The 15,556-nt window shown below is 38.4% G+C and overlaps 2 long non-coding RNA genes across 2 annotated transcripts; both read left to right on the top strand.

Annotated features, from left to right (window-relative positions):
- The first annotated feature begins 218 nt into the window (after window positions 1–218).
- On the top strand, window positions 219–1,501 carry LOC120289034. Its single transcript, XR_005546973.1, has 3 exons — window positions 219–286; window positions 1,240–1,293; window positions 1,364–1,501. It is a non-coding gene; the product is annotated as an uncharacterized LOC120289034 (long non-coding RNA).
- A 1,173-nt stretch (window positions 1,502–2,674) lies between these two features.
- On the top strand, window positions 2,675–15,483 carry LOC108955725. The gene is made up of 9 exons (XR_005547148.1): window positions 2,675–3,518; window positions 3,604–3,757; window positions 3,844–3,914; window positions 11,170–11,482; window positions 13,602–13,776; window positions 13,862–13,974; window positions 14,083–14,622; window positions 14,719–14,886; window positions 15,181–15,483. It is a non-coding gene; the product is annotated as an uncharacterized LOC108955725 (long non-coding RNA).
- Window positions 15,484–15,556: the final 73 nt, after the last annotated feature.

The following is a 15,556-nucleotide window of genomic DNA, read 5'->3' on the forward strand; positions in this document are numbered from 1 at the left end:
TGAATATAGCAATAAGAAAAAGTTCAGCGATTTTGGAGATTTAACGGCTCTTTTTTTTTTTTTTTTTTTTTTTTCCAGCCATCGCCGGATTGTTGCCGGTTTCGCTGATTCGACGATGCTGTCGCAGTGTGATGGTTCGACTGGGCGGACATCGAATCTGTCCGCGTGTCTGTGCATCGTTTGGTTGGAACTGATCGAATTGCCTGGATTGCTTCGCAGGTTCATTCTGACGGGAGTCCTTTTCGATCTTTTATGCCCCGAACTGAAGAGATCTCGGAATTTGACGGTATCGACTTCTTCTCTCATTGCTTGCCTTCAGTAACTAGGAATTTATGATTGAGATGTTGGGGTTTGCGGTTTGTGCCTAGGATTTAATGGACAATGTATGGCGTGCTACGGAGTGTCAAGAGATGTGTGAGGGTAATTGCGTGCCGTATGTTTGAAACGGAATTTCGATTCGTACATGTTGAAAGAAATGGAGATATTCGATTTGAGTTTTGATGGATCGGTTTCAAGAGCTTTGCTCCATCCTCCACCAGTGCAAGAAGTATTATATGCTGGCAGTGGTGGAAAGCCATGTAGTCGTCGTCATTGTTGCACCATGGCATCATTTGTGGGAAGTGATCCATTGGAGGGGGATACGATAGAGATAATAATTCAGTCGCCATTTACAAGTTCGACTTATGAAAAATGAGATAGCGATTTCTGGAACAGATCCATCTCTATTATCTTGTTCTTTCTTCTTTTTCCCTTCTTTGCTATATATGCTTCTCCACTGGTCAGCCATGACATCTCCATCTCTTCTTCTCTTCTTCACGCCAGAGCCCTCTATGGGTGATGCCATCTCCATTCTTATTACGTGAGTACTTCTTCTTCCCCGTTGCGTGTTAGTTTCTGGTATTTATCTGACTAAATTTTCTAATTTATTTTTTACATCCTTGCACTAAAATGAATTGGAATACCACTATATCTGATGGTTTGCTTTTGTCGAAGAAAAACAAAGCTAATTCACGAGAATTCTTCTTTGGCACTAGAAACAAAAACTAGTTGGTTCACCTTGTTATTTTCTGTGTTCTTCTTCACTGTACAATGTTCGGTGCTTTTTCCTCTTCCGTGCTGCATTGCACGTGTGCGTCTTATGTATACTGTTTCCACCGCGGTCCTCAACATTAATTGCTGGTCAAAGCTAGTTTATGACCAATTAATCATCATTCTTCACATGTGTTTCTTGCTCTTAAGGTACTCTAGATTAATGGCGCTATGGCCAAGCAGTGGACCTATTGGTAGAATTGGGTAGGGACTCATAGATGCAATTTGAATAGATCTTGTCATATCCATCTCACCAAACATCAATCGTCTGCAGGTACATTTCAGAGGATATCCAAGCAACGTATTGGTCCCCTGCGAAGGTGAAGATAGTGTAAAATGGAGTTCTATCAATTCTCTAAAGGAGGTTGGCATACATATTTTTGCGCTCTTTGCAAGAGAAATTGTGGGATTGTGCGACCTTAAATTTTAATTAATTGTTGGTTGTTACTGCATGAGAGTTATACTGACAATTTCAACATTCTTAAAAAAAAAAAATAGAGTATTTCTAAATTGGAAAAGATCTCTATGTTTATCTGTTTGTTTAGGTCTGTTTATGTTTGTAATTTTAACTTGCTGCCTGTTTGCTTATGATATTGTAAAGGAATAGATGAGAACTCCATTGCAGATAAATTATTGCTTGAAAAATTGCATTTTCCGGTGTTGGCACTGCTTATTAGTTGTTTTAGAGGGAAGAAATTGATGCTTTTCTCCGTATAAATTCGGAGGGGTAACTTCTGTCTTGGTTGAAAAATATTTCTGCTGTCCCGGCTTTCAGCCCTTGTCTTAGATTTGTTGCCTCGGTTGATTGGTCACTGCTATTAACCACCACCGCCTCCCTCATCCATGGTCGCCGTCTCTAGATGACAACCCCCAGTATCTTTGGCTGATCATTGCAAGCACCATTTAGCGTGTTTCTCGTGCTACTTTCAGAATTGTTAGTGCCTTATCACGACTACCTGTAAAATGTTAGATAAATCAATTCCCGTTATGAAAATTTTCTGGAGAGTAATCCGAGCTGAGCAACGCTGTCGAGACTATTTCTCAGTGCACATTTCAGTAAAACTTCTTTTCAAGGGGAAACATTCACTACCACAGGGATAAACTGCTTGTGGGTCCCACGTGAGGACGCGTGTCGCTTTCCCAGTGCCTTCCCATTTGCCGCGTTGCACGTACCCAATATTTTCTCCCTCTCTCCCTTCTTTCCCTTCTTCTTTTCCTGCTTCCCCTGCGCCGTACGCAAGGATTGACAGGACAGAAGGGCAGAGCAGAGCGAGAATTTGTACGACCGCGCCTCGAGCGAACAAACGACGGGCGTTTTAAAAATAGGGATGACATGGTGTTTTTTTAAGCTTTTTTCTTTTCTCGTCAATAGCCATCAGGGGTGAGCGCTTTTTCCGGGAACCGGCGATCCCGGTTCCGGTCGCGGAATCATTTAGGGTTTTAAGCCCCAAATCAATTACCCTACTTCACTTCTCTCCCGTTCTCTGCCTCGTCCATCGCCGACGCTGCTCGCCCTCCTCGACGCCGCCGGACGTTGCTCGCCGTCGACGCTTGCCGTCGACGCCGCCGTCGGACGCCGCCGCCGGACGCCGCCGCCGGAAGCCGCTAACCCTCGACGCCGCTGGACGCCAGTCGCCCTGCGCTCGCCTCGCCCTTGCCTCCCTCGACACCGTCACCCCTCGCTCGCCTCGCTGCTCAGCCGCCGCCAGACGCTGGTCGTCCCGCCGCTGGACTCCAGTTGTCCCCGAAGGCGCTCGCCCAGCCGCCCTCGACGCCGCTCACCCAATCACCCCCGACGCCCCTCGCCGAGCCTCCACCGAAGCCCCAGCTGCCCTCGACGCCGCTCGCTGAGCGATGGTTCTTTGTTAGCGGACGAGAAGCGCGCTACCTGCGAAACGAGGGATCTCGACGTGGAATGTATAGATGCCGAAGCGATGGTTCTTTGTTAGCGGGGGCTTTTCTTAGGTTGAGTTTGATGTCTGGATATGGTGGGTTGGGGGGATGATTGATGAAGAATTCTGAGTAACTCATTCGAGGGATGTGCACCTGGTTTAGTCAAGTTGAAGCGGAGGGATGATTATGCTGTCAGGATTGTGCTTGTTTAATTGAGATTTCGTATTTTTATTGCGTTCATCGTGTTTGCTTTTGTGGATTTGATGTGGAGACGTGATTCTGTAATAGGATTAATCACGTTGAATTGTTTCTTCGAGTCGAGTTGCTTCATGTTCTTAAATGTCGGTTCCAAGTTGAATTAGTTTGTTGATACAAACCGGAGCTGCATTTCTCTTGGCAGTGAAAGGTTTTGATGTGATTGTCGTTGGAATTCACAGGGCCGGTTCATGGTAATAGATTGCCTGCAGCCTCTTATTTGATAATTTTGAGTTTACAGTATTCTTCCGAAGCAAGTGCCGAAAAGGAGGAACCCACAGGTTTTTTCCTTTTTCCCATCTAATTTGTGTCTTGACATATTGTGTAGTTCTTTCTCTGATATTTGGTTCTTGTCATATTATGCAGAGACCGTGAAGGAGTTGTATGACAAATTCTTGAGTCTGTTAACACGAAAAGAACAATGGCTCCAAACGCATGGGCGTGATCGATGATTGAAAATTGCAAGAATTGAGAGGATATTAAGCTTCTCTTTAATATCTTGCAGAACCTACACAGATTTGTCAGTTGACTTCTTGCCCCATTTGAGAATTGAAGTTTTAATTTTTGAGTAGTTGATAAATTCAACTGTCTTTTCTTTCATCGCAGGGATTGTCAAATTTTCGACCTTTGTTGAGAAGTCACAAAAGCATGTGTGCGTGCAAGGGCTCTTGACTTTGGTGAGCTTTATCTACACAAGTTGTGTGCCAAGTTCAAAAATTCTATATCATGCTGGTATATTTACCTGATTCTTCTTCTGCATTCAATTGTTGCTACCTACGCTATCATTGCTTGTTCTCAAATGATCTTTTTACCTCAAGCCTGTCATGCTTGGAGAACATATTCAGAACATATTCAGTTGCTTATGAGAACTTTTGACCATCCCGTTGGTAGCTAGTTGTGCTTTTATGTTTCTTCTTTCCTAGATGTGCCAATTATGTAAACCAGAATTTTGTCCTACGCAGATGCATCACGTCTATTAAGCGCGTGTATGGAACTAACACGACACACAACATATTCAAGGAATAGTTTTTCATGTGTAAATGTGTAAAAGGATATTCAATTTAAAGTATGGAACATTGTTAAATGTGTGTATAAACTTGTCCTGTTGAGGTATCCTTCTTCGTTATAGTTCAAATCTGAAAATGAAAAAATAAAATAAAAAAGAACCTGTTGGAACTTGAAATCGACTTGAAACCTGTGACAAGGTAGGTTTCGGGTTCTTGGTTCTGACGGGTAGGTTCCAGGTTCCAAATTTTTTGGAACCTGTACCTGAGGGTAGGTTCCAGGTTCCAGATGGGAATCGAATCGAAACCTGGAACCGCTCACCCTTAATAGCCATGGCATTAGTAATGGAAATCGAAGGAGTAAAGAATACTAATATTACTCACTTTGATGTCATAGATTATTTAAGTCTCACGACATCTAAAATCGAAGGAGTAATAGTTCCGTTAAGGTCGAGCAACTGGATCAATTCATCCCATTTGAATTAGTCACACTCACTAGTTCATTGAAATTTTGGAGAATGAAGCTCATTGATATGATTTTACAAAATCATCTAGGTTGATTCTAGGTAAATTTCAAGAATATTCGGTTCAATTCTTGATTTTAATTTTTCGAAACAAGATTCTTATCGGGATTCGTTGTATTAGAAGTCGCAAATCAAAAAATTCAAAGGGATCGAAATTCCAAATGAGTATGTATAAACAATTTCGAAAAACAAAAAAAAAAGAATTCATCCCTCCTAAAATGGCCAATTTAACGTTTTATTTGTGTGACAACTAATTTAGTATGAGAAAATTACCTTATGTCGTTGATGATGCATTTGCGATTGCAAATATTTAAAAGACTCCGGAACAAAAAACATTTTTACTCGGTAGTCCTCTCTTAAAGTAAGCCACGCGTAAATTCTTTATTGGCTATTAGTCTCTCATGCATTTGTATCTTTTAATTTATCTAAATATGTAGAGAGTTTACCCTCACCCTCAAAAGATTATCATTTAAAATTTCATTTATTTGACAATTGCGGATCCCTCGGTAGCCCCCTTTTTTTTTTGAAAGATAATGTTTTAAATTTTTATTTACTTATATGTAAATTTTAGTCAATTTTGACCAGGGGCCCTGTTTGATTCAGCATTTGGAATGCTCATTTGGGCTCTAAATCCCTTGGCCAAATACAAAGGTGTTTGGTTCGTTTTTTACGCGACTCCTTGCATCTCCAAGTGGCTTTAAGGGTCTTTAGCTCAATGCAGCTCTCGAGTCATTTGGAAAGTTGCATATTCGGAATGCAACTTCCGGTATTGTTCATTTCTCTGGTGGAGAAGAGTTGATCGGCTGCTCTGAATAAAAATAAATATAAAAATAAATATGTTTATATTTTTATATAAAAATATATTTTTATATTTTATGTTTATTTTTATATAAAAAATATAAACATATTTTTATTCAGGCTATTTTATATAGATATAAACATATATATATTTTTATATAAATATATTTTATGTTTAATAAATAAATATATATTTATAAATATAAACATATCTATTTTTTTTTCTCCGATTGTCTTTAACATGTTTATTTTTATATATATTTTATGTTTATATTTTTATATTCTTTATATAAAAATATGTTTATATAAAAATATACACATTTTTTATTCAAGCGGTTCGACCGTCGGATTCGACGGTCCGGTGACCGGAATTAAAAAAATATAAACATATTTTTGCTTTTTTAATTTAATAAAAGTTAATTACAAATGCAAATTTTACCAAACGATATTTGCATTTCGGAAAACCCCATTCACTCAAAGGTATTTGCAGAAATATATTCCCCAAAAGTCGAACCAAACGGGCCCTGAGTACTACGTCGATAATAAATAGCGAACAACAAAAAAGAAAAAAAAAATCAATGAAAGAACCTTCTCTTGAGACATGTTGCATGTTCTCTGCTGTTATGTAGGCGATAAATTATAAAAATAAAAATAAAATGCCCCAGTAATTGATGGAAGAAAGGACAGGATAGGATAGAGTCTGTAATCGAGTTACCTCTCTCCTGCTCCTCCCTCCTCCTTCACCTCTCTCACTTTCGGACTTGCTCGCTAGCTGACCCCTTCCTTCCTCCACCTTAAAACCTTACCTCTCTCCCTCTCTTTTATGTTTAGCTCTCTCCCTCCTCCATCGCCTCTCTCCGTCCTCGTTCAATCATCCTCCTCTCCAGCTCCTTCCACATGGCATCGTCCCAGACTGTGATCAAAAGCCTTGAGAATGATATTGCCGAACTAAACAACAAGATAGATGGCGAATGGCACAGGGGCGAGATGATGTTGGGAATCTTCATCTCTGCGGTGGGACTCATTCTCGGTCACGTCCCCCCCAAAAGGCTCCAATGTCACCACTTTTGGATGCCACTCGTACTCTCGATCGTCGTTGCAATGCTGTTTGTTTTGATGTTCCTGAAGAGGGTCGATCGAATCACCAGGCTGAAAGCGAAACTTGGGCACAAGAAGGAGCGGTTGTAGCATTTCAAGCAAGTGGAGTCACCAGCGTCGTCGGCGCAGGTGCCTGCACTGGAACAACACAGGCAAGAAGAGGAAGCGTTCGAGGCGGTGCTGAAGGCAAAGTGCATGATCTGCACCTGGGAGGCCAGCGAGACGGTATTTTTATGTTTTGCTCTTCATAGGGATGATAGGTTTAACATCCTATGGTTTGGCCTGTGACTTCAAGTATGCGAAGTAGGAAATATCGGGAGTTTCTTTATTTTCGTTTCGTTTCTACTTAGCTGGTTTTGTGTTTCTGTGACGGTTTGTATTTCCGTTTTGTTTCTGTTTGGCTGGTTTGTGTTTCTGTGAGAACTTTCTGTGTTTAACATCTATATGTAAGGTTTCTTTTTTGTGTTTAACATCTATATGTAAGGTCACAGAAACACAGAAACCTTACATATAGATGTTAAACACAGAAAGTTCTCACAGAAACACAAACCAGCAAAGCAGAAACGAAACGAAAATACAAACCCTCATAGAAACACAAAACTAGCTAAGCAGAAACGAAACGGAAATACAAACTCTCACAGAAACACAAAACCAGTTAAGCAGAAATGAAAATAAAGAAACACCCGATATTTCCTACTTGACATACTTGAAGCCACAGGCCAAACCATAGGATGTTAAACTTATCACTCCTATGAAGAGTAAAAAAATAAAATACCGTCCCGCTGGCCTCCCAAGTGCAGATCATGCACTTTGCCTCCAGCACCGCCTCGAATGCTTCCTCTTCCTGCCCGTGTTGTTCCAGCTGGCAACGCCGATGACTCCATTTGCTTGACATGCTGCAACCGCTCCTTCTTGTGCCCAAGTTTCGCTTTCAGCCTGGTGATTTGGTAGACCCTCTTCAGGAACATCAAACCAAATGGTGTTGCAACCACGACCGTGAGTACGAGTGGCATCCAGAAGTGGCGGCATTCGAGCCTTTGGGGCGGACGTGATCGAGAATGAGTCCCACCGTGGAGATAAAGATTCCCAACATCATCTCACCCCGGTGCCATTCGTCATCTATCCCGTTGTTCAGTTCGGTAATATCATTCTCAAGGCTTTTAATCACAGTCTGGGACGATGCCATGAGGAAGGAGCTAGAGAGGAGGATGACTGAACGAGGACAGAGAGGCGATGGAGGAGGGAGAGAGCTAAACAGAAATGAGAGGGAGAGGGGTGCGGTTATGGAGGAGGGGGAGAGGTGAGGTTTTAAGGTGGAGGGAGGAAGGGGCCAGCTAGCGAGCAAGTCCGGAAGTGAGAGAGGTGAAATAGGAGGGAGGAGCAGGAGAGAGCTAACTTGATTACAGGCTCTATCCTTTCCTCCATCAATTACTTGGGCATTTTTTATTTTTTTATAATTTACCGCCTACATAGCAGTAGAACATGCAACATGTCTTTAGGAAAAATGGAGAGAGATTTATAAAGAATATTGTGATCTACCGATCATAAATTCAAAACCTAATGTAATGATAAAAAATGAGTGGCAAAACAAGACAGAAAAGTTATCCTTATAAGAGATTGAAGCAATCTTTTGCCTTTGATCATTAAGAAAAAGAAAAGATAAAAAAAAAAAAAAACTCGATTCTACATAGCAGCAGAACATGCAACATGTCTCAAGAGGAGGTTCTTTCATTGTTTTTTTTTTTTCTTTTTTGTTCGTTATTTATTATCGACGTAGTGTTGAGTCCGTTTGGTTCGGCTTTTGGCGAATGTATTTCTGCAAATACCTTTGGGTGAATGGGGTTTTCCAAAATGCAAATGTCGTTTGGTAAAATTTGCATTGAGAAACAACTTTAGTCAAAATACCGTTTGGTAAAATTTGCATTTGTAATTAACTTTTATTAAATTAAAAAAGCAAAAATATTTTATATTTTTTTTTTTAAGTTCGGCCACCGGACCATCGAATCGACCGTCGAACCTTTGAATAAAAAATATGTTTATATTTTTTATATAAACATATTTTTATATAAAGAATATAAACATAAACTATATATAAAAATAGATATGTTTTTAAATAATTTATATAAAGACAATCAGAGAAAAAAAATATATGTTTATATTTATAAATATATATTTATTTATTAAACATAAAATATATTTATATAAAAAATAGATATAAATAGCTTGAATAAAAAATGTTATATAAGCATATTTTTATATAAACATAAAATATATATATATAATAGATATATTTATATTTATAAATATATATTTATTTATTAAACATAAAATATATTCATATAAAAAAAATATATGTTTATATCTATATAAAATTGCCCGTTTATGTTTTTTATATAAACATTTTTATATAAAAATGTAAACGTAAAATATAAAAAAAAAATAGATATGTTTATATTTTTTATATAAACATAAATATAAAAATGTATTTTTACATAAAAATATAAACATATTTATTTTTATTTTTATTTTTATTCGGGCGGTCGATCAACTTCTCTACCAGAGAGATAAATAATATCGGAAGTTGCATTTCGAAAATGCAACTTTCCAAAAGACCTCAAGAGCTGCATTAGGCTAAAGACCCTTAGAGCCACTTAGAGATGCAATTGCGCCTTGCCAGAGTCGCGTAAAAAAACGAACCAAATACCTTTGCATTTGGCCAATGGACTTTAGAGGCCAAATGAGCATTCCAAATGCTGAACTAAACAAGGCCATCGGTCAAAATTGAATAAAATTTACACACAAGTAAATAAAAATTTAAAACATTATCTTTAAAAAACAAAGGGGCTATCGAGGGATCCGCGATTGTCAAATAAATGAAATTTTAAATGATAATCTTTTGGGGGTAAGGGTGAACTCTCTACATATTTAGATAAATTAAAAGGTACAAATATATGAGGGACTAATAGCCAATAAAGAATTTACGCATGGCCTACTTTAGGAGAGGACTACCGGGTAAAAAGGCTTTTTGTTCTGGAGTCTTTTAAATATTTGCAATCGCAAATGCATCATCACTGATATAAGGTAATTTTTGCATCAAAAGACAAAAAAAAACAACATAAGGTAATTTTCTCATACTAAATTAGTTGTCACACAAATAAAACGTTAAATTGGTCATTTTATGAGGGATGAATTCTTTTCTTTTTGTTTTTCGAAATTATTTACACATACTCATTTGGAATTTAGATCCCTTTGATTTTTTTGATTTGTGGCTTATGATAAAACGAATCTCGATAAGAATCTTGTTTCGAAAAATTAGAATCAAGAATTGAACCGAGTATTCCTGAAATTGACTTAGAATCAACCTAGATGATTTTGTAAAATCATATCAATGAGTTTCATTCTCCCAAATTTCAATGAACTAGTGAGTGTGACTAATTCAAATGGGATGAATGGATCCAGTTGCTCAACCTTATCGAAACCACGTACTCCTTCGATTTTAGATGTCGTGAGACTTAAATAATCTATGACATCAAAGTGAGTAATATCAGTAATCTTTAGTCATTCGATTTCCATTACTAATGCCATGGCTGTTGACGAGAAAAGAATTAGGCTTAAAAAACCAGAGAAGGAGCACCAGAACAAACACCATATCATCCCTATTTTTAAAACGCCCGTTGTTTGTTCGCTCCATTCAGAGGCTCGATTAATAGGGCGCGGTCATCGTTCTCGTACAAATTCTCAGGGGTATGCTCTGCTCTGCGCCTACTCTCGCTCTGTCCCGTCCGTCGGTCCTTGCATACGGCGCAAGGAAGAAGAAGGGAGAGAAGGGGCCGGGGCCAGAGAAAGTTAGTGGGGAAAGGGGGAATAGGCGAAAGGGCTAAAGAGAAAGAAGAAAAGGGGGCTGTACCCCTTTTCCCTTTCAATCATTATTTTTTTAAATTATTTTTTAAAAATTTTATTTATCTAAAATAAAGTAAAATAAAGACAAATGAAATAAAACTTAGTCAATGTAGATAATACCACCGTAAGATGCCATTTCATGACAATATTGTTATCATGATGAAAAGAATGACTATTTAATGATAATCGTGCCACATAAAATGCTTGACATTTACTTTAGCAATTTTAAGCGAAAATTGTTTGAAAGTTTTTCTTAGTAATGAGCCAAACACCTCCCTCCTACCTCCCGATACAGATAACGAGCCCCTTGATATCATATTCTTTCCTCATTGCAACCTCACTTGGCTTTTAGGTATGTTTGCCTAGATGTGTTTGCTATTAACAAAAAAGTACTTGAAAAGAGCAATCGTTTGTCATACGACAATTGTGTGAATGACCTTCGAAAGTTATAAATGTTAAAAAGCATGAAACTAGACAATGTCTTCTAAGCAAAATTATTATGGAGATACAAGCAACCCAATAAGTATAGATGGAGAACTTATTGCATGCATGATAATAAATCTTCTATCAAAGTCGTTGATTAGCACTTATGTTATCGCCTTAATAAGACGAGGGACCGTCTAAGGCATCATTCATGGACGTGCAAAGAAGAAAATCAACCATCAAGGCAAGAAAGAACAAATCAAAGTAACGAGCGAAGAGGACAGAGATAGTCCAATTAAACATGAACGTAACCTTGTCCCGCGACAAGGAAAAGCATCGACACAGGTTCCTCTCAGGAACCCGAGCAAAAGCACCAACGTACCAGAAAGACAACCTGAGCAAAAGCAACCTGAAAATATGCATCAGACAAATGATATTCTGCATAAAACAAATCCGCATCATGCCCATTTGCTACCACGCAATGAAGTACAGAGACAGGTAAAGTCTGAAATTTCCAACTTTTCAAGAGAATGCAATTAATTAAAATGGGTATAAGCAGGGATAACTTCAATCTATGTACATGAAGGTGGATATAAAAACCAAATAACGGGTCAGATTCTGGAATCTGAGGAAAACAGACACAGGGTTTTGGATTCTGCATTAATGTACTAGTTAGGATACTTTTGCTTTTTAATCTAAAAGCCATGTCCACTGCCATTTGTACTGTGGAAATAGCTGGGGCCTTCATTGCTTGTTGCATTGCTAAATTGAATCTCCTAGATTGGTCAGGGACAGCAACCTGTGTAATCTTGCCTTGTCTGAGCACCTAGGAGCGTGGGTCACCTCGTCTTAATGCTGTAGCTATGTGCGTGCGTGCACGTGTGTGTTTTGACAATAAGTTTCTTGAATGTATAGTTTGATGATTTAGAATATATGGAGAAGATGGGAATAGATCCAACAAAATTTTGTTGTCTTCCCTCATCAGCAACTAGTTATAGCTTTGTTAACTCGCATTTGTCTCCAAATGCTTAAAGTTAAGGACACCCAGTAATAATGTCAATTTTGTGTGAGATTTCAACTGATCTGAAAGCATAGTGCTGAGGGTTCAATCATTCAATAATATATAGGTTTGACCTTTATTACTTTTAGCAGTTTAAAGCTGCAGAATGGATTTTATGCAAAAGAGAGACAGAGAAAGGGACTAGATTTTTTTTTTTTTTTTTTAATTTGCTGTGACAAAGAAGGACATTATAGAAATGTAGAGACTGAGATGCAACTGAGGGAAATTAGTTATTCTCAACTATTGCCATAACAACACTTGTGACTTACTTTTTCATCAACCATATCGAGTTATACCTTTAATATCAACATCTGTGAAATTGGTCCCAACATCAGATCAACTGAAAACTGTTAATATACAAGCATTGCAATCTGCTAGTGTTGCACTTGTATAATAATTTCTAAGTTATGCTTACATCAAAGAAAGATTGTATTATATCAAATTAACTGTGAATCCCCTGACAAAACCTCTCCGTTTTTTTTATTGTGAATCTGATGGTTTTCTCTTGATTATGATAGTTTGCTTAGTTATGCCTTTAATGTTGAAAGAATACTGGTGGAAGTCTTTGCTGAAATGATATTTGTTCATGGGTTCGTGCATGGAGATCCTTACCCCGGTAATATATTAGTTTCTCCAGAGGACTCATCTGGATTTTCTTTAGGTCAGGGCTAATATAGATTTTTATCTCTTTAATACATTTCCCATTGAAGTTTTCACAAGCGAATCTTTAAATACACGAAGCCACTCAAGTATTTTCTCCTACACAGTTATTCTTGATCATGGGATCTACAAACGACTGGATGAGCAATTTAGAATGGACTATTGTCAACTCTGGAAAGCTCTGATTCTTTCAGATTCAGCTAGAGTACAGCAGCTTAGTGAACATTTTGGTGTTGGCAACTATTTTAGATATTATTTCCTTCTCATTTTAACTGGAAGAACCATTGACAGGTGTTTTTTTAAATCCTACTCCTGTGAAAGAGTTACTTTTGTACTATGAGTTATATAGTGGTTCAATTACTTATCATTAGAAAAATTAGAGTGCTTCCAATAGCTTATGCTATTTTTGAGCAACACTTTCCTAGGACTTAGTAGGTAATAGATAGCAAGAACCCAGAGGAACTTTTTCAACAATATTATGTGATATGTCACAAAATAATGGTATAGAGGAGCAAAATCCTAAATGAACATGAGTTTTTAACACTGCTTATAGAGTAAACGGATGACGCTTCTCTAATCAAATAATCCTAAATGGTAGGGGCAAGTTGTCAAGGGTCGTGAACTGCCAGAAGGCTTTGCAAACTGTAAAACCGAAATTCTTCCTAAGGATGTCCTTGTAGTTGTCAAGGGTCGTGTTGATATGCGGTCTACCTGAAGAATTTAAAATCTGGAATGGCCACCAATCCAAAAAAATATTATATAGATTTCTGGTATTTTTCATTCAAGTTAGTTTTTGAAGGAGTTCCCTGCATTTATAATCATATCTGTAGCAGTACTTTTGGTCATTGGTGTTAACTTTCTCCCCAATGAAACAGCCTATCTTTTTCATGCTAAAAGGTATAATAATAATTGTACTTCACAATGCTATGGACCGTAAATCTGCTCTTGGGGAGGCTATGTCAGTTGAGGAGAAAAGGAAGTTAAAGAAAGACCTCAAATCCTTACGAATGGAGGATGTGTCATCATTTATGGAAGCCCTGCCTCCAGACTTCTCAATAGTACTACGTGCAGAGTACGTAAAAGAACTAAAACTTTTTTTACCATGTGAGTCAAGTTTGTACATTTCTTAGTCTTATTATTTTGGTTTCCTACTCCAGTGGGCTACTGAGGGCAATCATTCGCAAGTTTCGCGCTTCTCAAAGAGTGAGGCTGTTAACTTATGCAAGATTTGCACCATACGGTCTTTTCCAAGAGACAACTGCTCAATCTGGTAAAACTACTTGAATTATGCAGTAACTCACTCCTCATTGATGTGATCCCGCTCTTGGATTGGGCTTGAGTGAACTTTGGAGCTTGTGTTATTGGTGTTGCTTTGCAGGCAAGTCTATATGGCCTAGAATCGATTCATCCTATAACAGACAGGTCCAGGAGAAGGATCAAAACATGCCCTAATTTTTTAAACTAGATAATCGACAGCAATGGTGCAGTACTGTCCAACGAGGTGAGGTCTTAAATGGTGGAGTTCCTTGAAATGGGCCATGAGCACCTACATGTAGAAAGCATACATTAAGCAGCAGTGCTCCTTGCGTGCTTACCAAGTGTGTGCATTCCCGGATGCAGGCTGGAATCGCAGGGGGGTTGTGGGGTAGAGAGAGAGGGAAGGAAGAAGCAATGAGAAAGGATTAATTTCATAGTATTGTCAAAGTGGCTTATAATTTGTGTTGCGGAGCAGGAGGATCGAGGTGGATGGTTCTTAACTGGGCGATTAGTTAGAGCATAAAAATCGCCTGGGTGCATTTTCTTGTTGCAGAAGACACTATCTAACACTATGTTTCTAGTGCTTTCAGGTTCTGCGGTTGCAATACTCTTCTCCAAGCTCAGGGGAAACTTAGTTACCTTCGAGTGAGAGTTGTCATTGGTATGTATATTCTACTGGCAAAAATTTTTAATGGTAAAATTAAATAAAAATTCGTCCTCACTACTTCAATTTCTTTATTTATTTTCTGAATTCAAGGGCGCTGGAGTTGCTTTCCTGGATGGAAAGGGCAAGGCGCTTGCTATTTGAGATGATAAACCATCAGTATGTGGCCGCAGGGCAGTCTGTTAAAGGACATTATTTAACTCCTGCATCGTAGATCTCGTTGCATAGACAGCTTAAAATTTTGAGACAGATGCAATGAAGGTAACATTATCTGTCGTCCTCTCTCTCTCTCTCTCTCTCTCTCTCTCTCTATCTCTCTCTCTCTCTGTGCGTGCGTGCGTGCGTGTTGACTAAGTATTATGGCATGGTTAGAAATTGGACAATGAGTATTACGAACAGGAAAGTAAGCTTTGATTGGTTCAATGCACCAACTAAATCAGAAGACCCATTTCCAAAAAGAAAAAAGAAAATGCAGCGCGAGAAAAGGATGTAGAGCACGGTGTCTGGAGATGTGTTACTCTCTCTCATTTAATTGCACTCTTAACGATGAAGCAGGGATGCATATGATGGCTTTGGCGACCAAAGGGCTGGTGATTTAAGCTAAAGCTCTAGGTGGATGATTGCGTTATCAATCTGTTCTCTCAATTCAAGCATGTGGTCAAATTCCATAACTGTTATCCTTTCAAAAGTTTTCTAGTCAAGCACTCAATACCAAGTTTATTGTTCTTCATGCATGGCATTGATGTTGGACATCAACTTGATCCATCATTGTACTGTAAATATACAGAGGCACTTCAACTCATCTGTAACTTCACAGTTTTGGCAATAATCGTGCATCGATGATTCATGAAAAATGGAAGGCACTCCCTCAACGGATTGTGATTTTTACAAATTTTGTTCACTTGTTAAAATGGAACGATCAAGTTATAAA

Source organism: Eucalyptus grandis, chromosome 10 (genome assembly GCF_016545825.1).
Source record: "Eucalyptus grandis isolate ANBG69807.140 chromosome 10, ASM1654582v1, whole genome shotgun sequence".
In the NCBI taxonomy this organism is placed as follows: Eukaryota; Viridiplantae; Streptophyta; class Magnoliopsida; order Myrtales; family Myrtaceae; genus Eucalyptus; species Eucalyptus grandis.